Consider the following 25,415-nt stretch of genomic DNA (forward strand, 5'->3'; position numbering starts at 1 on the left):
GAGCATTAGTTTTTCATGGTTGCCATAGTTTTAGGCATCACGAAGATAACAATGACTACACTATCACATTCCCTATAATGGAATTGATAAATGTCTCTCATCATGTCACACAAGGCCAACTATCCAACTCTAAGTGGATTTGCCAAAAAATGATGAACATTCATCAAAGGTGCATAATGGAATATATTAGACCATAATAGATTGTTGTTATAATTTAAAACTACGTCAAACAAACTAAAATTTATACCTTTGACATAGTAAGAAATGCCTCTAATGTCATGTGCTCCTAACCTCATCACTACACCAATATCCAACATTGGACCAATTAATCAATTAATTTAATTGAACATACATTTAATTATTTTAAGGAGATTACAAGGGAAGACTCAGTTTTCAAAGTCAACTATTGGAACTATAATGGGCCTATTTGGTTGTCACTTGGTCTTCTCTAGGAAATGTTAGACTCTTCTAATTTTCTTTTCCTCATTGGTACTTGTGAGAGTGGTGTATGCCCTCCTCCTACCATTCCACTAGTTGTCATCTTTCAAGAGTGAGACTAGGAGTTTTGGTGGGGTCACCTTCCTTGTTAGTGAAAAACTTTATGGTTTGATTTTATTTCCCTTGTCAAACACCTTAGCTAAATCACGCAGATCATTTATCTCACGCTGCCCTTCCATTTGTGACATCTTTTTCTCTTCTTACCAGAAGGGCTACTCCTTCTATCTGACTATTTGGATTCAATGGTAGCTCCTGAATAAGATGCTTTTGTTTTTCTTTATTTATGAATGCCATCTTTTAAAGATCAATTTTTGTTTGCTTTAGTCTTAGATTGGTAACTTTTATTGTTTTTTAAATGTTATTTTGAATCTATTGCATGAAGCATACTTAATTGCAAAATTGGATTTTGTAGAGAGAGCATAGAAGGAACTATCGGTATATTCCCTAATTTAATTCCAAATGATCACATTATTTCCATATCTATTTGTTTAAAATATATTTCTCCTTAAAATTAGGTCAATTGATCATACTTTTGTACATAAATAAAATATGAATGCATAATAACAGTGATAAGAGCTTTTCATTTTGTTGTTTTCTATGGTTGACATCAAATACTTTTTTGAAAATTTCAAGCTATATATCTTTCTTGGATACCAATAAGATGGTTTATTCCTAAAAAGTTTCCCTTCATTTATTTTTTTTCTTCAACTTCTTTCCTTTTGAGCTAAATAACTATTTGGATCTTTGTTCTTGTCTTTGCATTAGGTATGGATTTATATTTTTCACTTGGTTTGCAGTTAGGATTTCATCTCATCCTAGTTTGGCATAAAGAAATGATTGTTTGGATCATTTTTTTTTCCGTTGCATTAGGTATGGATTTATATTTTTCACTTGGTTTGCAATTAGGATTTCATCTCATCCTTTTTTTGCATAAAGAAAAAATTATTTGGATCTTTGTTCTTCTCTTTGCATCATGTATGGATTTATATTTTTTACTTGGTTTGCAATTAGCATTTCATCTAGTCCTAATTTTACATATGCTTATTATTTTACAATCATTCTTTTAACTTGATTTTCAAGTTGTGTTTATTGTTACATATTATCAATAATGTGCTGATTGTTACCATTCATTACTTAGTAAGTTGAATTTATAAGAAATTAAAATCATATTTGGTGAAGCTAATATGTTATAAATTATTCACAGGTGTATTGTGTGGTTGTACATTCTCTTCAGCCCCACTTGGTAGCAACTAGTATGAGTCTTGGTATTTTTCTCAGTGAATTTCATGCAAGATCTCTTCTAGTAGCAGCTCCTCTTCCAACACCCTTTGGAAGTAGGGATCATTTTGTAGTATTTACAACTAAAAGGGAGTTGAAGCTATTAAATTTTCAACTATCGAATCCTCCCAACCCATCATTGGCATACACAAATTCTATGTATTAGAATGGAAGGTTGAGAACATATTCTTCAGAAGCTTTGTAGATCAAGAAAATGAAACATCATGTTGGTCATGTAACTTATGATTCATACTCTTGTGTTTCTATCAGTAGTTTAGGAAAGTAACTTGATTTCTTTTCCCAGAATATGCTTAATATATTGATTATAAATGGTTGAGTATGCTTAGTGAAATAGGATTGTAGACTTCAATTGAGATAACCTTCAGATGAGAGGTTTTCAGCACCTTGAAATACTCAAAGCTCTCCAGATAAAGAAAGATGCATTGAAATATTTCTATGTAGTTTACTAATTTGGAAACATAGTACTAATGCTCATGGTTGTTATGTTGGCATTGCTATTTTCAGCCTCTTTGGCTCTGATGGTACCATCTGCAAAAGAGAAGAAGAGAATCTTACAAATTTTGTATAATGAAAAGAACTAGAAATTCTTTTTTTTGTTCAACTTGTAAGAGTTAAATGAAAAGACAAAAACCTTTCTAGTGGTTAGTCTTTTAGTCAACAGTTCTAATCTACTTCTGTAGCAATGAATTTGAGGTTTAGGTAACTAATGCTCAAATTTGAGTTGTTGAGAGAAAATAATATGTTTAGGACTATTCTTTTGGTGATTAGGCATAGGGAATGAAAGTAAGGGACTTGAAACTTCTTCCTTTAGATGATCATTTTTTGAGTCTATTGCATATATGTTTCTTTCTTGTGTAACATATTGTGACTAAGGCATCTTTTTGGGAGTTACATTAAAATTTTGTCATTTAAAAAAAATGAAAGTATGTTGCTCCTAAAATGACTTCTCTTCAATGTTCAGATCATCAAGTTGAAGGGATCAAAAGTTTTTAGAGCAACTCCAAATGCCCAGTTTAAAGATGGAATTAAGGGAATTGATCCTACATTGGCCATGACATGTTAGATACATGTGGCCAGTATGTCCTTAACTATTTGATCCTTGACATTCTTTTCTATTAAGTCTGGAGAGTAATCTGATTGAAACATTGGTAGCCAAAACAAATACAATATATCTAGAGTTTTCTTTCTTTTGTCATTTCTTTCCAAGGCTTCTAATTTCCTCTATTTGTCTAGAACACCTTGTGCTCTTTTATCTACAAATGAAACAAATTATTGAGGGGAGTCCACAACATCTTGAAGCATGACTACACCTTCACAATCTCTTTGTGGTTTGGCTCTATAGGCTATTGGTTTCCATCATTAGGGTTCTCAAATTTTGATTTAGAGTCTACCTATATTGATGAAGCTAGTTTATTTCTTATTTTCTAGTTCATTTCTAGCCTATAGTACCAAATAGGAGTATATTCTTCTTCTTGTTATGGTTGACTTTGACCACTATCAACTAAGCACAACCTAATAGTTACATTATAGGCCTTTACATAGACATTATTGCAAAATTCAAAATAAAGGATTTGTTTCCTATAAGTACCTACTATCACAGAAATACCCTTACTAATTTATGTATTTTTGGCTTACTCTCTCCTATTGAAAGTTTGGAGTCCAAATAATAGGGTTTCCTAAGATAGAAAATCATGAAACACAATAAGTAAGTACATTCACACTAGAAAAATCCTAGATAATAGTGTAAATTACAAATAGATTTTTCTTGTCTATTTTAATCTTCACCATGGTAGTCTTAATGCTAGATACATGATGGGGAACATATACTCAGTCACTTGATATCATAAAATAGGGTATTCAGAATTTCTTGACCTGTTGACTCTTAGTCACCCCATTGTTTTCTACTAGGTGTATTGTACCATACTCTAGATCTTGATCATTACCTAGTGCATATGCACTAATAGTTATAACATTCTTGATTTTCTAAATGCTTTTTAATAGATAATAAATATTGGAGGAATTGCAATTTTTTTATTAGATTGCAGCTACTTGCTACCATAGTTGTTCACTCATGAGAGTATTTCATGGTTTTATCCACTCAATTTGTGTAAAAATCTTCTTCACTACCAAGTTGAATAAATATAGAGCACATGTATGAAAATGTGTTAACATGTTGTCTCAAACAATATACTTTCTACCATGCCATTTTGAATGTTGAATTTTGTGATTGGCACAACATTTTTAGCACCCATTTCTATCACTTCTAGATGGATTTTGGGAATGAAGTTTGCATCCTTTGCTTGCCTCTCAAACTAATTACTTTCAAAAGAATCAAACCTTTAGCACACATAAGGTGGTCCATGTCTTTTCAAATCTAGGACTTTCATCACACATAGGTGTTTGATTTATTGTTGTCACAATCTCTTACCAATATGATGATCTTATTTGAAGGAAAGGAATTCAATTGGGATAAATGCAATGCACAATGTGCTCATTTGATATGCCCCTTGCCTCTTTTTGAAATTCATTATCTAATGGGCTTCTTTTGTAGGAAAGATAATGGACCCTCATTGTTTAACCTTGGACAAATTCTAATTCCTTGGGTAGCCATTGTATAGAAGTGGGATTTCACCTAACTATTCAAGTTTTATACTTGTTATTTCATTGACAATTTTGCCAAATATTAGAATTCATTCAATCATGTCAAAGGGTACCAAGGGTGTCGAGTGTCAAGTGTCACCAAAGGCTAAATCCTAAAAGTTGAGTGCCAAAAGGTCAAGTGTTGTGTCTTTTCATATGGGCATGTATCTGTAGAGTGTAATCAGACTATTGCATTGTTGTAAAAATAAAGCATGGAATGAACTATCATTTTGTAGTGCCAAATTGTGATATGTACATTTCATTGGGACACATCAATTATGTTCAAATATGTTTTTTTTTCCTTTCTTAATATAATTGACTATCATATACCTTGTGGAAATGATATGTATTCTAGATTAGTTTAATCAAATTCTTATGTAAGAAAAATTTGATTTCTATTTAAGGAAAACCTATAGGATATTTAATTAAAATGGTAAAACTCTTTAAATAGTAGACATTTGATATACATACATAGTTGAATAAAGTAGTCATCCTTTTCAACATCAGATATTGGTGTAGCTTGTGCTTTTGAAAGTTTTCTATGTTGGAGATAATGGTGTACAAAATCAATGCTTGCCATCAAATATTAGTAATTACTTACCCTTAATTCCCTAAGACTTTGATAACAACTAACTAAAAGTTGTATGGCATATAAAGAAGACCATTGAACATAAACAACTGAAAGATGAATCAAGGGCCATAAGCATGTGATTACTATCTTGGATATTTGTTTATGCCTACTTTTTCTTGATTTTTATTTAATATGTATTTAAATAGATATTCATGTTTTACGTGTTTGATTCATATAGAGAGACTATTATTTTTGGGGATCTCTTCACTATTTAGGAATATTCATCCAATAAGGTATGAAGGTAATATTTCATGTTATGGAGATGAAATCAATCAGCCATTATGACTGGCTGCCATATTTTCTTCACTGCAAATTTATTAGTTAAGAAGTATTCATGTCTCGAACAAGTTCAATATTCACAAGGCCATTATTTTCTCCTCTCTACAAAATCCCATCAGGTTTATGTGAACCTTTTTAGATATGATTTTATCTTTAATTAGTGCTCCCTTTTGAATCTAATGTACCGAGTATGACACTTTATTTTCAAATATTTTAGTATGGTGCTGCTTGTAACAATGATTGCATCTTGATGGGAAACTTTAAATCTGGGCAATCTGATGAAATATTGAAATATTTTTTAGCCTGTGGATTGCATATAACAAAAGAAACTTTCTAGATTATGGGTTAGCTCCCCTTGAGATCACCTAAAACTAACTTTGATAGAGAAAAGGGGAAGGATTGCTTTGGAATGAAATGTTAAATGATTTAAAGATCTTTTATGACTACTATTTGATGTGCTTATTGATAGAATTAGGATGATGTCTTTTAAGGTCCTCAATAGCCTAACAGAAAGAGCATTATCTGTAATATTTTGTGCATTCCATCATTTTTTGGTTTGATAAGCTTACTGTGCATTATTTTATAGGTTGGTTATGCAATTTAGTTTCAAGACTGCACATCTGAGAAAACAATTCTTAAATGCATGACTAATGCGATGCTACTCCAGGAATTCTTGGGTGAACCTAATCTAGCAAGCTACAAGTTTGTTTAAAATGTGAAGGAATGCTATATTTCACATACTTTTTTAAGCTGGTCATAGATTTGTTTGTCCAAATATTGTCAGAAGTGACATCTTTTTCAATTGCATGCTATATTTTACAGTGTTATGATGGTTGATGAGGCTCATGTGAGAACTATTTCAACAAATGTATTATTTGGATTAGACAAGGTATTGTCTTTTTGGTGTATGCAAGCCTTTGTTTTCTTTTTAGGTTTGTTCATGGTCAGTGCTGAATAACAGTCTTACATTCTAACACCCCTACACTTCATGTTCTCTCTCTAACACACACACTGATGCAGGGGCCAGTGGAATGTTATGATTCCTTCATAGTTTAATAACTTCTTTCCTTCTTTGTTTGATAGAAAATTTCCCCTTCTCCAATCACTGATCACTCTTGGACCCAGTCTGCTCTATAGACCTATCAAAGGTCAACTTCGAACACTTTAGACTCCACTAGACTCCACATACTAATGACTGTACTCTTGTAAATCTTCCTCTCATGCAACAATGCATATTTGATCGTATGTATTGTGACTGTTCTCAGAATACTATTGCTTCAATTTTTTCCAAAGACTTATCCACTAGGATCAATATCAATTTACCCACTACTCCTTATCACAAATTAGGACGCTCTAAAGATCCTCATACAATATTTAATCCCTTCAGAAAAACTCCTTTAACACATTCATGGGAAAATTCATCACAAACTGCCATGTCACTGCCCCTTAGATAGACCCGACAACAGTCATTCATAACTTTTCAACTAGAGCTTATTTTCTCAATCCAACCATTGATATATGACACAATTTGGCTCCCTCCAACATATCCAAAATTTGGCAAGATCCAACAGTTAACTTTGGAGCAATGGCCCTCGTACTAAACTGCAATTTACTGAGACAAGCATTTCTTCCTCCTGTGACTGTCCAGTCACTTCTACCCTCCAACATGACCAACCGCTCTTATTCTACTGCAAATGGGTTTCAAGTTCATTCCTTCATAATCATTGTTAGGAAATTATATTACAAGTGTGGATCCATCCCCAAGAAACAATATGTACAAAAGGGGATGGATCTCATGAATCCATGATTGACACTAAAATGAAAATTAGAGATTTCTACATAACAGTCAATCTTAATGATTGAATCAGTATTAAAAATCACTTGGAAATAGATTTAATGGAATTTAAAAATCATTACACATCTATCACCAAATCAATAGATTAATACAACATCAAAAGATTTCAAATTTGCAAGAAAGTAACTATTATTACTTCCAATATGGACACAGTCCGTACAATCTAAAACTTCAACTTCCACCACTATACCCTTATGCCTTCTGAGGGTTACATATACTTAAAATAACTCCCTTAACCGATCCGAAGTAGTTGGATCCTCTAACAAAGAAACTAATCCTTATTTGGTAATTTCCCTCTAAAACACATTTGACCGTTACCTTTCAAATATTTAATTTTTAAAACTTATTTAAATAACTTTGTAGACTTTAGGACTTCAAAGTTTTTCCATGCAGGATCTTGAAATAATTTTAAATCTATTATTATATTCTAACACTTATCCTTTAGCCTTCTAGGCCTCCTATACTATCTAACTCCTATTACATCAACTCATGCTTCTATAGATTTAGGTTTATTACATGACATTCCATCAAATTCACAAATGGACCATAAGCCCAATTACATTGATATATTCATGTTTTGATCTTTTAGATCCTATAATATTTATGATCATTCTTCAAGAGGCATTCAAATGACCCCCCTTTCCATGACTTTGTCAGGGTGCCCTACACCCCACACACACACACACACACCAACTTGATGTATTGGTTTCTATTATTTCCTATTATTCAGTATCATAATCATTGTGAGACACATATTTGTAATTGTAAGTGAAATTTGATATCATGTGTTGTTGTGACCATTTGTATGTTGATTATATATGAATTTTCAATTTGTTGATACAAATGATGAAATATAGAAGTACAAAACTTTGTAGAATTCAATAAATGGAGAAAATTTTGACTTGTCATGTACTCAATGAAATGCTCACCGATTTGATATTCTTTCATGAACAACTGCCTTGAAATAAATTTTACTCTATTTTTTAGCTTATTGCTCATTTTTCATCCAGATATAAAACTACCTACATCAAGTACAATATTAGATGCAAATGAGTTCAGTGAATACTTTGATATGGCTCCAATTTTGAAAATACCAAGGGGGAGATTTCTGTTGGGCCCACTTGCCGTTGCACCAAAAGCCATGACTATTAGTGAACATGGAACACCACATAATTAACCACCTGTGGGCAGGGGAGCGCGTCGCATCACCCAACAATCTCCCCCTCGACGCGCATACCAGGTGCTTATGCGGGTCGGGAAGGCACCGGGGAGATTTGAACCCACGACCAGGCCAAAACCAGGCTCTGATACCAATTTTTGGGCCCACTTGCCGTTGCACCAAAAGCCATGACTATTAGTGAACATGGAACACCACATAATTAACCACCTGTGGGCAGGGGAGCGCATCGCATCACCCAACAATTTCTAGTTGAACTCCGTTACACAAAATCACCTGAAGCAAACCATTTGGAATCTTCTATTGTGACTATGTTACAAATACATGTAACAGAATAGTCAGGGGATGTTCTTCAATTTTTTATAGGGCAAGAAGAGATTGAAGCAACAGAAGAAATCCTAAAACATAGGACTAGGGGTCTCGGCACAAAATTATTTGAAATGATCATATGTCCCATATATGCTAATCTCCCATCAGATATGGAAGAGAAAATATTTGAACCAATAGCAGAAGGAGCCCGCAAAGTTATACTAGCAACAAATATAGTTCAAACATATTTGACTTTGTTGGAATAAAGTATATTATTTTTTTATAAACTTTGGTAATATCAAGAGTGAATAGTGAGGCATGTTACACTTCAATAGTTCTACTTTTGCTTACATTCTTGGATGCTTTCATTTCAAAGAATACATGTCCATGTTATATTTTTATGTTCTTCTTTCTCTTATATCCATACATGCTTCAATACATTGTTGTCCATAAATTGCAAATTCCTGATATTCTCTTAGAATTTAGTAGTTCAAAAGTCCACCAATTAGAGTGGTAGTAGCAAGCTATTTTGAAAATTTTTAGTCCAATTCCAATTTTCCATGCGGATCTTAATTGGTCTTTATTATCTACATTGTTATTATTGAATCATTTTTATATTTTGTGTGTTAGAGTAACTAGCAAATTTAAGATGATTGAATTTTTTGAGTGATTTGTAACATGAATATGTTTGTGTGCACAAGCAAGACCCAAAGATGTTGAGAATAGACTTAGTACTACTAGGTGTCCAATGGTTGGCAGTAAATTAGCACCCTTGGTACCATCCATGCATAGGAAGTCTGACAATATTGAAAAGATACAAGATACAAGCACATTAACAAAGAGAAATCTACATACTTATGCTCTTCCTATTCTAGTTGGTGGTGTAATTGGGAATACAATTGGTAGATGAAGTAAATTTGCAATGGAATCGGGGATAGTAGGTGGAACTGAGACTATTACCTCTTTGTGGCATACATCTCCATTATCACAATCCAATAATCAATATATAAGATTAGAAAATAATGAGTTGAGTCTTATTGAATCAGCTAAAACCCATTGTGCTACTCACATATTGAGTCAAAATGACATATTAAGAGGTCAACCACTTTTGAAAGAACCAAATATAGGCATTCGAGAAAACACATTGCCTATGCCAACTTCAATTTAAAGGATACCTATGGTAAGGTTTGGCATTCTAGATGCTTCTAATTCTAAGAGAATCAAATGACATGTTGTTTCAAGTAGATTGACAAGCAAGTTGTGGTCTCATTGGTCAAGTATGCCTAGAAGTGGTCCATTTACTTCTAAGAGTATATAGTCTTCATTCAAATTTGGCCCTATCCTTCATGGCTTTGACCCCAAAAAATTTGGCTGCATCTACATCATTCACATAATTGATGCTACCTTATGCATAAATGTCTAATTGTTACATACTATATCAAGAAATTGTTTCTTATCCAAGCCATTTAATTTGCAATCTTTTAAATCTCTACAAAGATAAAGTTGGAGTAAGAGAATTTTTCTTCTCAAAGGTGTCCTCTGATTGTAAAGCATCCATTTGTTCAATAGATAATGGAATGGACCCTTTACAATTAGAGGACACCTTTGAGAAGAAAAATTCTCTTGCTCCAACTTTATCTTTGCAGAGGTTTAAAAGGTTGCAAATTAAATGGCTTGGATAAGAAACAATTGCTCGATACAACATTAAAAAAATTTGACCAAACATTGGTAAAAATTTTGAACAATTCTTGATATTTTTCTACCAAGAATTGGTCAAAATTTCCACCAATTATTAAAAAAAAAATTCAACAAAACATTGGTAGAAATTTTGACCAATTCTTGATAGTGTTCTACCAAGACTTAGTCAAAATTTCCACCAATTATTTAAAAAAATTAACCAAACATTGGTGGAAATTTTGACCAATTCTTGATAGTTTTCTACCAAGAATTGGTCGAATTTCCACCAATTCAAAAAAATTAACCAAACATTAGTGGAAATTTCAACCAAAAATGAAAAATTAGAGATAGCAAAAACTAATTTTTTTTATGAATGTATTGGTTGAAATTTTGACCAACCTACAGGTTGGTCAAAATTTCGATGAGAAAATTTACGATGAACTACTTGGTTGAAATTTCGACCAACCTTGGTCAAAATTTTGACTAACTTTCATCAAAATTTGAGTCCAAAGTTACTAGTGTTATATTTGTTTGATTTTCTTGATAAAATAGTGTTTATCATCTTACCAAGATGACAATATTTATACACAACATTCTCTTAGTTTTGCAAATTTGGTAAGTATCTTTCTCCTTCATTTCTACTAACTTTAACCATGTTCTCAAAGTTTATATGACACAAAATTTAATGCTATAACTATACATTCTCAATTTTATCAAATAAAATGGTCTCAATAGTAGGATCAAGATAAAATAATTTACCTTTTGGTTACATTCCATTTCCAATCAAATTACCTTTACCTTCATAAATTTTGACCTTTCTATTTTGAAACTCTATCTTGTAACCTAAGTTATTCGATTGATAAAATCTCAAATGATTATACTTAAGTCCTTACCTAGTATAAATCATCACATATAATCTTATCATTCAACATTAGTGATCATCTACCTTTCATCATGCATGGAATATCATTATGTATCTTAACAGTTCTACCATCTTTAATTTCTTCAAATTTGCAAAACATGTTAAGATCATTCTTCATGTAATATAAGAAAGCACTATATATGATCCATGAATTATTCTTGATAAAATTTGAAATAAGGGTAGTCTAACTTTCATACCTTTCTCCATTGGGATCTTCTTTAATTAGAACATATACCATTACAAACTACTTCCTTCTCTTCATTAGTACTGGACACTTTGTGCTCTTCATCAACAATGTAAAATGACTTCTTTCCTTTTTATTTATAGTCACTATTATTTATGTACTTAAATTCTTTCTTTTCATTTCTTTCAGTCTTGATTTTGATAGGATATTTAGTAGTAAAATGACCAACCTCATTACATTTGAAACAAAATAGGGGTAGTTTATCATAGGATTTACCTTTACCTCTTGCCAACCTTCTTGCAAGAATTGTTTCAAGTTCATCCAGATTATCCTTAGTATTAGATTCACTTTCTAGGTATGTGCAGGATCATGGTGTGCCAAAAGGTGGTGATCTGAAAAATATGTAGTTCTGAAATATCTCAAACCATTTCCAAATCTATTCCAACTTTTTTCCCACCCACCCCGATACTAAATGAAAATAATTAATATCTTTATAAGGTCTACTACATCTTTTGATACCAAACCTATATGGTCAACTTTAAAAGCATCCTAAAATGTGTTTTTGGCCTATTTTTATGTGATTTTTACTTCAAACATGTAGTTGATGATTTTTTTCACAAAAATTTGATGAAATGAAAAGGGTTTCTTAAGAATGTTCTTATCTTTCCATAAATGTAAGGTTTGTCAAATTATGAGTTAAGTAAGTAATTATTACTTATTTTCTAATGCATTTATGTATAAAGTCTTGACTGACACACTACTTGAAAAACAACTATAACTTTCAAATGGTACATCAATATTTAAATCCAAAAGATGCATCACATTCTATGTGTCTTCTACTATAAGGGAAGAAAAAATTAAACTACATTTTGTAGAGTTTTGAATTAGTTAAGGTGGTCAAATATGAGAATTTTTTATTTCCAATAATACTAAAGTCAAAAATTAATTAATTATTATTTATTTAGAATAAAAATACCAAAACATATGTGTCACATCTAGGCACGAGTCTACTACTTATATCTAGAATATTATTTAAAAATATTATGATTTGACTTTGATTAAGGTAGTTAGACATACATCTACTTCTTATTTTTGTTTTGAAATTTTTGTAATATTGCATTAAAATTCAAAATTTTGATGAATCAATTTTTTTTTTTTGAGATAAGTCCTAGTATTTTAGAAACAAGATTCAATTTTCTAGAGATTCTTATCTCTCAACTTTTTGATATAAAGTTAATAACATGCAGAAAATTGCACGCCAAGTTGACATAACCCTATTTTTTTGATTTTTTATTGCTACTTTAGAGCATAGTTTGGTTGACCATGATCTTGCACATACCCTTCTTCCTTACTTTTCTTTTCTTTTTGTGAATGTCTAATGGTTAGTGAAGATTTAAAAGTATTTACAATTATAACCATACTATTTCCATAATTTCTCAATTCAAAAGTAGTTAACATACCAACTAAGCTATATAATGTTAATACATTACCAATCATATCTCTCACTTCTTGAAATCCAAAAACTTTGATAGTATAAACATGTAAAGAGTCCCGAGGACTTTACTTACAATTTTAGTGTCACTGATAAATCTTCTAGCGATGTTGATTTCATTTAGAATATCTTTGAATGGGTTTACACACTATGCAATGTTTGCACCTTTTTTAGTTATCATGTTTTCATACTTTCCTCAAAGAATTTTGACTTTAAATTTTCTTACATTATCATCTCCTCCATATAAAAATTTCAATTTATGCTGCATTTATTCCATAGAAATACAATTCTTGATATCATCACACTTAGCATCATTAAGTCTAGAAGCAATGTCAATCATCAGGCTATTATTATTTCCCTTTTCACTTTTCTTCTTGATAGTTAGACTAGCAAGAGTAGCATATTCATTTTCCAATCAATGTGTGATATTTCTCCAATTCTAGATAGATGAAAATTTATTATATCATTTCCATCAATAGAAGTTGTCCTTTTTCTAACTCAATAACTCCCTTATCCATCTTGTGATCTTTAGCTCAAGTTCCTTTAGACTTCTTCCTTGAAGCGATGTTCTCTAATACCAATTGATAGATAAAAATAGATGGAGGGGAGTGAATCCATTAAGTTTAGTTATCCTACAGCCCCATCAAATAGTTTTAGTACCAAAAAAACTTCATAAATATTATAAGAAATTACTTAGTCTACTCCTTCAACTTCACATTTAACTTAAATAATTTTCTTCAAACTATTCATTCACTCTTTTTTTAATACTGACTAATATTAATTAAATATAGTTATTGCCCACCATTAACTTGGTTATTACTAGGTTGTGGTAAAATTAAAATAACATGTAAAACAAATTTCAACCTAAAAACATTAACACATTTTAATGTGGAAATGCTATAAAGGGGAAACCCAACTAGCATTGACAAACCAAAGTTTTTAGTCTCCTATAGTGATCTTGGCTAATCTAGATGACCCTGTTACAAGTTACACACACATTATTAATGTGCCCTTGTTAGAGAATTTTAAGGGAAAGATCATCTTGATCCTATCACTTCTTTATCATGTCTAAAGAGTTGCATACTCTAATGGACTTACAAACACCACTAATTGTGCAACCATGTAGGATTTCATACACATATTGGTTCCCCTTGGTCTATGAGATTTTTTTCTACAATGATTAGAAAGTAATAGCACAAATGATCCATTTAGACATAACACTACCTTTCCTATTCAGAGCTCCTTTATGTTTGGTCTCTTTTTTATCTATATCCTTTGATCTCTTTAATGTATTCTCTCAACTGATATATTTAGTCCTTCTACCTTTCCCTTCCTTTCAACTCCACTTGGTTCACCTTGCTTACTCTTCTCAAACTTCTTCAATAATTCACATTGTCGACAACTTCATCACCATTCAACTAGAAAAAAAAAAAACTATCTTGAATATCTCCTCATATAATTACAGGGTAAACTTTAAGAAAGATGCTTCCAACAAAAGATATAAAATATTGGCGAATATTTCATTATTTAAAATAACTTATTTATTTATATTGGCGAATCTCTCAATTTTTTAATTCTAAATATGATTAATATTGGTGATTATTTTTTAATCATAATTTTTTTGTATAAAATATTGATGAATCTTACTAATAATAAGAAGTTCATTAATTGGCATGGAATATTACAAATCAAAATTGAACATTTTTTTACCTTGTGGAATATTATGAGGATCGTTACATATACTTTAAATCAATAGTGAAGACTAAGTATTTGTAATATATCCCTAAAGTATCTCATAATTATGATAATTATTAGTCAATTCAATTTAATTTCTCCATTAATATATTATATTTAGGTGACTCATATCTAATCATGTAACAAATATTGTGGTGAATATTTGAGTTTAAATTTTTCAATAAAATAAATTATTGAGCGATTTTAAATATTCTAGAACTAAATTTTATAAAACTATGGCAATTTAGGTTGTATCAAATCTTAAATTATTAGCCAAACTACTTGCCCAAAAAATTCTAAAATTATCCAATCTATGAATATTAGCCACTAAAAAATACCTAATATAATTATATTTATGCGTCTATATTCTTCTATTTATTATTTCTTAATCATAATCATTGATCTCAAATTTGTTATACTTAACGACATAGAAAATAGTCCTTATTTCTCTTTAATCTCCATCATCATATCCTCATTACATTTTCTTGGAAGTTGATCTTTCAACAAAATTTGACTTGTACTTTTGAACATCAAAGATATTCCATCTTTCTATCAAAATTTGACATTGACTTCCTTTTCTAAAATTTTCTTCTTCTAGCTATTACTAAACGAACATTACATTCTACTAGGATAATATTACACTTGGTCAACAATAGACTCTCTCAAGAAATATGTGTCGAAAAGAAGGTTGTTTGAAGTTTTGAAACCTATCATGGAACAATCATTATTTTGTCATTGACATTAAACCTGCAATTTTTTGGTAAGAAAACTTTTATTTCGGTCTGAATGCTATCATTTGATTGATTGATAAAGAGAATTTAAAAAGATAGGCTAACAAGAGTACCTAGAGAAAGGTTGAGTTATATAGTGTATAAAAGGAGCACTAAGACTAGATAAGACCTTGATGATATGATTTATTATTGATGTACTTAAGTCTAAAGAAAAAAGTTTTTTATGCTTAGACAATAAGAAGACTAAGTATCAAAATGTGTCTGCCAAGCATGATTAAGCAAATAGTGTAAGTCGCGTAATTTAGTTTTGGCGAAGAAAAATTTAGTAGGTGCCAAGCAAAAAGTTAGTGTGAGCCAAGCAACGAAACATCAATAGGTGTTGAGCATTAGAAAAGTTAGTAAGTGTTGAGCATTAGGGGAATAATAGTAGTGCTTGTGCATTAGAAGACTATTATTTCTGAGTGAACAATAAATATGTCGAGTGACAAAATAAAGATTTTAATTCAAGATGTGATGAATCAAAGCTACAAAGTTGATTTCTTGAATTGTTTGAACTATGTTGAAGATAAGTGTGATGGGTTGGTGATACAAAATTCAAGATAAACCATATTGAGATGAGTCTAAGGAATATTGTAAGAGAAGGTTCTAGAGGGAACCTAATGGAAAGATGGAGGATTCGATGAATCTAACCTAATCCTAAGATGGATGATTGTTATTGAGCCACAAAAGATCAAAATTCTCTTTATAAGGGGATACAAGGCTAGAAGAAAAGTGCCAAGAGTACAAACCAAAGAAAGACAAGAAATCTGGAGTTGTTACTTCATATGGTGACTTAAGGAGGTGAAGACTTGAAGTGTGAAAAAGAAACCAAAGCTGAAAGGAATGAATGACAAGTAGAATGGAGGACTAAACTAGAGATCTATAATCTACAAGTGAGTTATTTTGTTATCAGATCAAGAGCTATTGATGCTTTCTAACCATTGTATTAGTCTTAATAAATCCTTTCAATTATGGTTAACCTAATAGTCATGAGTAAATCTTTTAATAGGGTCACATTCTAATGGAATTTTCTAAAGTCTTTTAACAAGGCTTACTCCTAATAGGGTGATTGAAATTCTTTAGTCAAGGTTACATTTAATGGTATGCATTATAACCTTTAACAGGGTTGGCTCCTCACAGAGCTCACTTTAGGAAAGTAAAATTTGGTAGCATGTTATTGGTGGTTTTTCCAAAATTAGGTTTCCACATTAAATCCTTGTGTCAAATTTTGTGATTGAGTTTTTGGTGTTTAATAATTACATTTTTGCTAAGTTATTTTGGCCTAGGATAGTAACCTACTAAGTTATGGAGTTATTGGATGACCTAATCAATGCACGCACTTATATATTTGGTGATTACTAAAAAGTTTTATTTGTGAATTTGTACCTTGGATAATTGACTTAACCCCCACCCCCACCCCTCCAAGTTATTCTAAATATTCCAACAATATGAAACTTCCAACTTAAGTTTTGTAATTTCTTGGTGAACACTATAGTCACTCATTCAATACTATCTTCCTTATTTATCCTTGTCATGTAGTTTATCTTGCATAGGTTATTACAATTTAATATTGTATGATTGTAAAATAATCAAACCAAAAGTAAATTATCATTTCCCAACTCATTTAAGATCCCATTGAATACCATACTTATCAACTATGTCGTCAACATTCTTTCTTCAAATCCTCTTCAAAAATAAATTTGTATAGCACTCTACCAAGTTATCATAATATCTAGCTAGCTAAGACTTGACATTAGTGAAAATATAATATCTAATATCACTCTTTTACATACATTCATAGGATCATCAATTACATTATCAATTGGGCTAACAACTCTATTGATATTTCTCATTTTGTTTAGGGTGAACTATTATGTCTTTTGTTTTTTATTTGTGTATCATGTGATATCCAATTGTATATAATTTAAAATTTGGTTTCCATGATAAATAGATCAATTACCTCAAAGACTCATAATAGTGTGCATTTCTTTGGAAGAATTTACTTTTTTACTTCTTACATTGTGTCTCATTGGATTATACCCTTTCATGACATCATGGGACATTTGAGCTCTCTGGTTTGGACTTTTGTTTCTTGTGAATAGGTATTTGAGGATAGCCTTCATCTATTTATGTTCCATCTTGAGACCTTCTTCTAAAAATTAAAAATTACTAATATAATAAATCCTTCAAAAAAATGTACTTCTTCAAATAGATCAACAGTTTTGCTCCTTAACTTCTCAAACACCCTATGAGTAGGTAGGATATGCTCTTCTAGTGTATTACTAAATATGAAAAATCATCTAGGTAAATAATGAAAATTCTACACATAAATTTTGAAGTACCTCATTCATTAGCAGTATAAATATACTCAGTACATTAGTTATCTTACAAGGAATGACTAACCACTCATATAACCCATCCATTATCTTGAAGGCACTCTCTAATTTATCTCTTTCTATGATCTATATTTGGTTATATACATTAATTAGATCTATCTTTATGTAATACACATATTTACACAAATTTTCCATAATATCATCCATCCTTGTAAAGAAAAATCTATGCTAGATTGTGATTTTTTTGATGCTAAAGAATTTGTGATCATCCTCAATTCTTCATTCTTATTTAGTTCTAATACAAATACTAAAACAAATAGAAATTAACTTTCTCAAATCAATCTCTTCATGAACAACTCTTCCAGTTGTATGATCAACTCTTTATATTCTACTAGTGTCATTCATGTACTTCATTTTGATCTAAGATTGGTTTTGATGAGTATCAACACACTTAAGTTATTTACTTAGTCTATGCTAAACAAGTAATACATGCCAAGCACAACATGTATAGTATAAAGCATGTCAAGTCAATAGTGAGTGTCAAGCCACTCATGTGCCAACTCACTTAAGTGCTAAGAAAATAGTGTATGGTGAGTAAATAGTGCATGTTAAATGATATAGATGCAAAGTCACAACAAAATGATTAGTATATGTTGAGTATCAAAGACCTCAGATGCCATGTGACATAGTTTTGACATGTTTGCTTATAATAATACAAACAACTATGTAAAACACTTTTAAGCTAACTTAAAGATGAAATTCAATATTCTAGAGATAAGGATAAATCTCAAGTTGGATTTCCTATATCAATCCAAGTTGGATTCCCTATGAAATTACATGTAGCCAATCTAAAAAAGGCAAGGTTTAAGCAGTAAAATGGATAAATCAAAGCCATTGATTCATACCTAACCCTAAGTTACCAAAGTTTTTTTAAGGAGGACAAACCCTAAACTATATATGATGTGAAGAGAATAGTTTTCATGCACAAAATAGAGCATTCATGGTGGATAAGGAGATGTAAAATGAGATTGCATTGCTGAATCAGTTAGAGCAGAACAAAAGAAATGAAAAGAATACAAAAAAGAGATATTTAATCCAGAAGGATTGAGAAAAAATCTGGAGGTGATCTATTATCAGGTAATCAAGTGATGTTAGAAATATTAATCTTTCCTTGGATACATTTAATTTGAGATATTCCAAGGATCCCTACATGTAGTTTGTCCTATTGTACACATGTGGAGGAAATGTCAGTTACTTATCCTTTAGTCCACATGTGAGGACAAATCATTTTATAATTCCATTTATTGAAGAATTTAGTTTATCCTCCTTAAGAGGATCTTGACACTTTTCTCACACTTATTATGAATGTGGCATTCATAGAAATGGAAGTTAAACACGAAAACACGTGCAACTCCTTTCTCATCTCATTATAAGAGATGTTTCTTTCTCTTTCATCAACACACATCACCTTGATGTTATTGTATTGAGCTCTCTCTCTCTCTCTCTCTCTCTCTCTCTCTCTCTCTCTCTCTCTCTCTCTCTCTCTCTCGGCATTTCACTTCATTCATAATACTCACAAGGGATTTTCTTTTCTTTCTCCTTTCAAATCCTTGTCTCCATTGCTGAACTCTCTTGGTGTATGCTCTTGGTTTTTTCTTATCTCATGGTAATATTATTTCACACTTAACTTACTTTGATTGTTTTATTTCCTTTCTCTAGCTTATCATTTCTTACATGGTATCAGAGCTTAGTTACTAATCCTTGTTTTGAGTTTTAGTGTTGAAGGTTGCCATTCATTAGAGCACACCTTATTTGGAGATGTTATTGAGAGAAAAAATTTTGGTTGTGTTTTTTAGCTCATTCTAACATCTTGTGTGTGCATGTTTTTTTTTTATATCATTTTTTCTTACCCTCTTTGGAAGGCTTGCCACCAAAGGGTATTTTAAATAGATTTTTTCTTTTTTCTTTTGTTATAACAAAAAGAATTTATTTATCATAGCATTTCTTTTTATTATAAAGTGTGCAATTTTTTTCTTTGATATTTAAAACAAAAAAAATTGTTACTTTACTAATATTGCAACTTATCTATGCTCATTTTTATTTACACCCTTAGCATTTCATATTCTAAATCCTTATTTTTTCCTAGTCTTTACATTTAATCAACATCTATAGCACTTATCATTGCCTCACTAATAACACCTCCATATCTGTGTGTTCTTTAATCTATTTTTATTACTTCTGCACTTTTTCTTGCATGCTTATACTCTTTTGTATGTTTGTCAGGATGCATTCATTCTCTTGAATACATTCTTTTTGTGTCTCCATTGTTGATGTAACTCTTTACTACTCCTCTCTCACGTGGCTTGTTACATTTTGTGTAACATTCTTGTTGTCTGTCCTTCCCTTATTTCTAAAACCTTCTTTATTAATGATTGCAATATATTCCTATTCTAAATTTATTCTTCCATTCATATTTTTAGTAACATTTCCTAACTCTGTATTGTGTAGGGAATTATTTTTTTCCTAACTTTCTTTTATTAGTTTATTCTATTCTTTAGGAACATCTTCAATAGTTTCTTTCTCAAACATATTTATATTACTCTCTACAAGCTTCTCCATTTTTTTTAGTCATTCTTTTTCATTTTTAATTTATTTTTCTCTTTAATAATTGTATGTGATATTAATAAAAAGAAAATTAAATTTCAAAGCTTTCATTTATAATGATTAAATTTAAAACATGGATTTCAAAAATCTAATCACTCTTTTATCTTTATTCATTATAAATTCAAAAAAAGCATTTCTAACACTAAGCAATGAACGTTTTAAGTTTTAAATATTTATAACATTACCCCTTTTTTGAGTTCATATTCTATTTTTTCCCTCACTTTTCTTACTCTTTAAATATTAGAAGCAATTCATTTCTTTTTTTTAAAATGAAAACAAAGACTCGTGTGGTTTTATATTTGGAAATGTTAGTTTAAAAAAATAGATTCAATTTCATAAAGTTTTTTTTATTAAGATATTTTATAAAAAATAGTATATAAATAATTAAGTCAAGTTTTTTTGTTTTAAATCTTAAATATTTAAGAGGGGTTATTTTTGGCATCAAATTTTCAATAAAGGGGGATTAATTATTTTTTCTCAAATAATTTTAATTTTCAATTTCATTTAATCAAGGAGTTTTTTTGCTCCATTAATCTTGTAACTATGTCAACCTTAATTCTAGAAGGAAAACTTAATAGTGCAAATTACCACTCTGGAGGACTCACATTTCATTCATTTTTCATTCAGACACATGTTAGACATAGCCACTAATCCTTCTATTGAACTCATTTCAAGACCTACCCAAGATGAAAAAGATGCTTGGGAAATCAAAAATGAAGAAACTTTAGGTTTAATTGGTATTTCAATCATTCCCAATTTACATATATTAATTGCAAAATGTTCCAACGCTCTTGAAGCCTAGAAAATTCTACAAACTAGTAATGACAGTTTAGATGAATCCTACGAAATGCAGTTGCAAGATCAACTTGAAGACCTCAGGTATATAGATTTCAAAAACATGAATGATTTTTTGTTAACATTTGATTCTATTAAAAGTAATTTAGTTGGTTTAGGTGTTCAATTAGCTGGCATTCATTTGATTCATATTATTCTTAAAAAGTGTCTTCCTAGATAGTTTCAACAGTTTATAACTAATATACATGCTCATCAATTCCTACTTTAACTGCTCAATTGACTTATATTATTTTTCAAAACTTATTGAGATAAGAAGAAGCTTAGCTAATTCAGTTTGGTACTCTTAAATCAATTGAACATGCATTTATGTCTACAAACTCAAATAATAATAAATTTTGTGCAAATAATAATAATAATAATCATAATAATCATAATCATAAAAATCATAATCATAATAATAACAACTCTAATCATTCAAATAATAAATCTATTGTCAAAAATAACAATAATCATAATAACAACCATAATAATTCCAACTATAATAATAAGAATAAAAGGAATCAAACAAATGGTAAAACATATAAACCTAAAATGTATAATGAAAATGAAGGTGAAGGCAATAGCAGGGGCAAGCACTGGCGTAAGTGTAGAGGCAGGAGCAAGGCAAGCACTAGCATAAGTGTAGGCTCAAACACACAAGTAGATACAGAAGTAGGTGTGCAAATAGGTCTCCACTTAGGGGTTAATGTTCAAAATGAATACAAGCAATCAAGTGTTTTCAAAAATAAACAACAACTATATCTTGATGCCCTTTCCAGTATTTTTTCCTCAACCCCAGTCATGCAGTTGACTATGAAGCACCATGATAATTTGCAATTCCAATGTTGCCATTTTATGGAAAATATTTTTTGTTCAAGGGAAGACTCAATATTTTGAGGGAAACTGGTGGTCTAGCTAGCTAAACCTTTCTTTGTTAATCCACAATTTCATGATTTCTGATAGTAGGAACTTGGGGAAAAATCACAACATGGGCATGGTTTGACCTTTGAAAATGGAGAATCATCAATGCAGGCTTCAAAATGATTTAAAGAACCTTTATCATAGGTTGGGAACAAATCCAAATTTCCAGTGAATAGGGGTCAATCAAATTAAAGCTAGAAGAATGTATTTAATGAAATTTCTAATCATTTTCATCAAGACAAACAAGTTATTTTTGATATCTATCAAGGGTTTCCTTCAGGTCCCTCATATCAACCTCAGCTAGCCACAGCTAGGACAAAGGATTTGGGTGAGGAAATAGTCATTCTCCTTGTAGATTTGCCTCATTTTTCTCATGATGAATCTCATGGTATGGATGGTTCTAAATTAGCTCCTACTTCCTTGGTTCCTAAAATTTTTACTCAGGATCCACCTAGGGCCCCCTTTAAACCAACTAAAACTCACCAATTATGGAGAAAGAAGCAAGTGGTTGATCCCAATTCAAATGATTCTTATGTGCAACTTGTAGATAGGTTGATGATTACTGTTCCAAATCATATTCTACAAAACTCGATTGATTTGCTTCGTCAAACTACTTTAATTGGTAAGTTTTCTTCTAACTCTCTACACTTTTCTACTATTAAAGATTGGGCTATTTCGTCTTGGCCAAAGTTAAGGAATATTTCCTATATTGATTCAGAATCAAAATGTTTTGTAGCTATTTTTGATTCAAAAGTATCTAGAGATCTGGTGCATAAGTAAAAAGGTTGGTTTTACTATGGGTCTAGGCTTTTTACAATGATTTGGATTCCTAATTTTAAACCTCAATCTCTTAAAATCCCCATTATGCCACACTAGATTTCCTTTCCCTCTTTACCTCTCGAGTATAGGGATCCTTGAATTATTGAAATCTTTGCAAACAAGTTCAGAATCTTCCTCAAACATGATCTTATACCTTATGATCATTCACATTTGGAAGTGAGAGTTTCTTTCTTGTTAGATATGTGGCAGCCTCTTCCCTTTCATTTGGCTATAAATTCTCAATGGGGTTTATGGGACTAGTCAATCACAATAAAAGATGAGCAAAAAATTCATAAGTTTTGAGATGGATTGGGTCATTTTAATACTCAATGCCAAAATTTAGTTCAAGACATACATGAAGTCTGTCCAGATTATAACACAAAAGCTAAATTATGTGTACATAAATTTCATTCAGAGCTGATCTATAATATGGATATTATGGCTTCTTCATAGTTTGTTAATCCTCTAGTAGAGAACCAAAGTCTAGTTTCTTCCACAACAATCAAAATTTCTATGTTTCTACAATTGGTCTCACCTTTTATCCAATGTTTTTTAGCTAGGCTAAAGGTTTCTCATGATCTCCCATCACTAAAGCCTTCTTTGCATTACTTGGAATTGGGTGGTTTGGAGCAGCCGCATTCAAATTTGCCACTACTATGTCACAAAACTAGGAATTTTCTTTCTAAGAGCCAGTATGCTGATTAGAAAATAATTCAAAATGGAGATTAGATTATATCTATAATTTATAATAATATAATATTTGGTATAGCAGAGGAAGAAGGATTCAATATAGAAGATTAGGAAAATAATGATCTTGATATGTTGCTCAAAGAATTTTACTATTGGAACAGCCAAATTGCCCCAAAGAAAGCCTCTAGTTGTAAGACTATAGAACTTGTAGAAACTACATGTCAAGAGAAGAAAAAGGTTTCATTTCTAGAATCATGCATTGATCAGGATCTATTAGGTGTTGAGGAGTGCATTTTTCAACAAGTGATAGTCAATTTGGATTTTCCACTTGAAGAGACAATTTTGAGGAAACCTGAAACTGGCAAGGATCAATCTAAATCTCAATCTCAGAATATTCCAAATAGTTCCGGGGGTTGCATTTTTCAACAAGTGGCCTATAAATTGGATTTTCAACTTGGAGAGACAATTTTGAGAGAACCTAAGACTTGTAAGGATCAATCTAATTCTCATTTTTGGAATAATCTAAATAGTTTTGATCTTCATCAAACTTTCTCAATTGTCTAGTATCCCTCTCTTCATCTATAGACTTCCAAGACACCCAAATCAAGAGGGCATCCTAAGGGATTGCCTCAAGTATTCAAACCACATTAGATGACAATTTTTTTGTGAACAAGTGAGTCATGAGGAGAACAAATTTTTCTCCTTGTCAACAATGAAAATTATCTCATGGAATAATTGAGGCATAAATACCTTTGACAAGATAAGTAGGATTCACCAGTTTATCAAATCTACGAAAGCTAATATTGTGATGTTACAAGAGACAAAATTATCACAAGATACATTTCAAAAAACCATGGTAAAATGGCTAAGGTGGTCCTCAGTGCATTCTCCTGACATCGAGGCTTCTGGTGGTCTTGCTATCCTATGGAATCCATTAATAATATAGGGACTTCTTATTTAGCAACACACCAATTATCAAATGCTATAGGTGTTATATTTTTATGTTTCTTTTACCTTGTTTAATGTTTATGGTCCTACTTCTACTCAAGACAAGTTGAAAATTTGGGGTAAATTAGGAGTGTTAATTCAGCTTCAAAACTCTCACTAAGTTATTTTGGGGGTTGATTTTAATGCAATCTTAAATCAAAATGAGAAATTTGGTGGCATTTTCTCACCCATTAAAACCATTCAGGATTTTTCTCAATTTGTTGAGAACAATAATTTAATGGATATTCAACCTTCTAATGGAAAGTTTCCATGGAAAAATAGGAGGCCTAGTTTTGCACAAATTGTAATTAGATTGGATAGGTTCCTTCTCTCTCATGAATAGAAGATAGGTAATTTTAATTTTCACTCAAAGATATTGTCTTTGCCAAAATCTAATCATTTTACAATTTCCATAAACATTGATTAATCAGCATCTCTAGATCATATTCAGCATAAGTCATCATTTAAATTTGAAGGTATGTCGTTGCATCATCCACACTTTCTTCCAGTTTCAAAACAATGGTGGATCAATGCTCCTTTTATTCTTGGCTCTAAAATGCATCAATTTGCCAACAAATTGAACCATGTCAAAGAATGGATCAAAATTTGGAATCAACAATTTTTTAAGAATGTTTTCAAATAGAAAGAGGTTGTGAAATTGCAATTGGAGGAAATTCATTGCTACATAATTCAGTAT

Source organism: Cupressus sempervirens, chromosome 4 (genome assembly GCF_028749045.1).
Source record: "Cupressus sempervirens isolate cs-2001-9-10 chromosome 4, ASM2874904v1, whole genome shotgun sequence".
NCBI classification, from domain to species: Eukaryota; Viridiplantae; Streptophyta; class Pinopsida; order Cupressales; family Cupressaceae; genus Cupressus; species Cupressus sempervirens.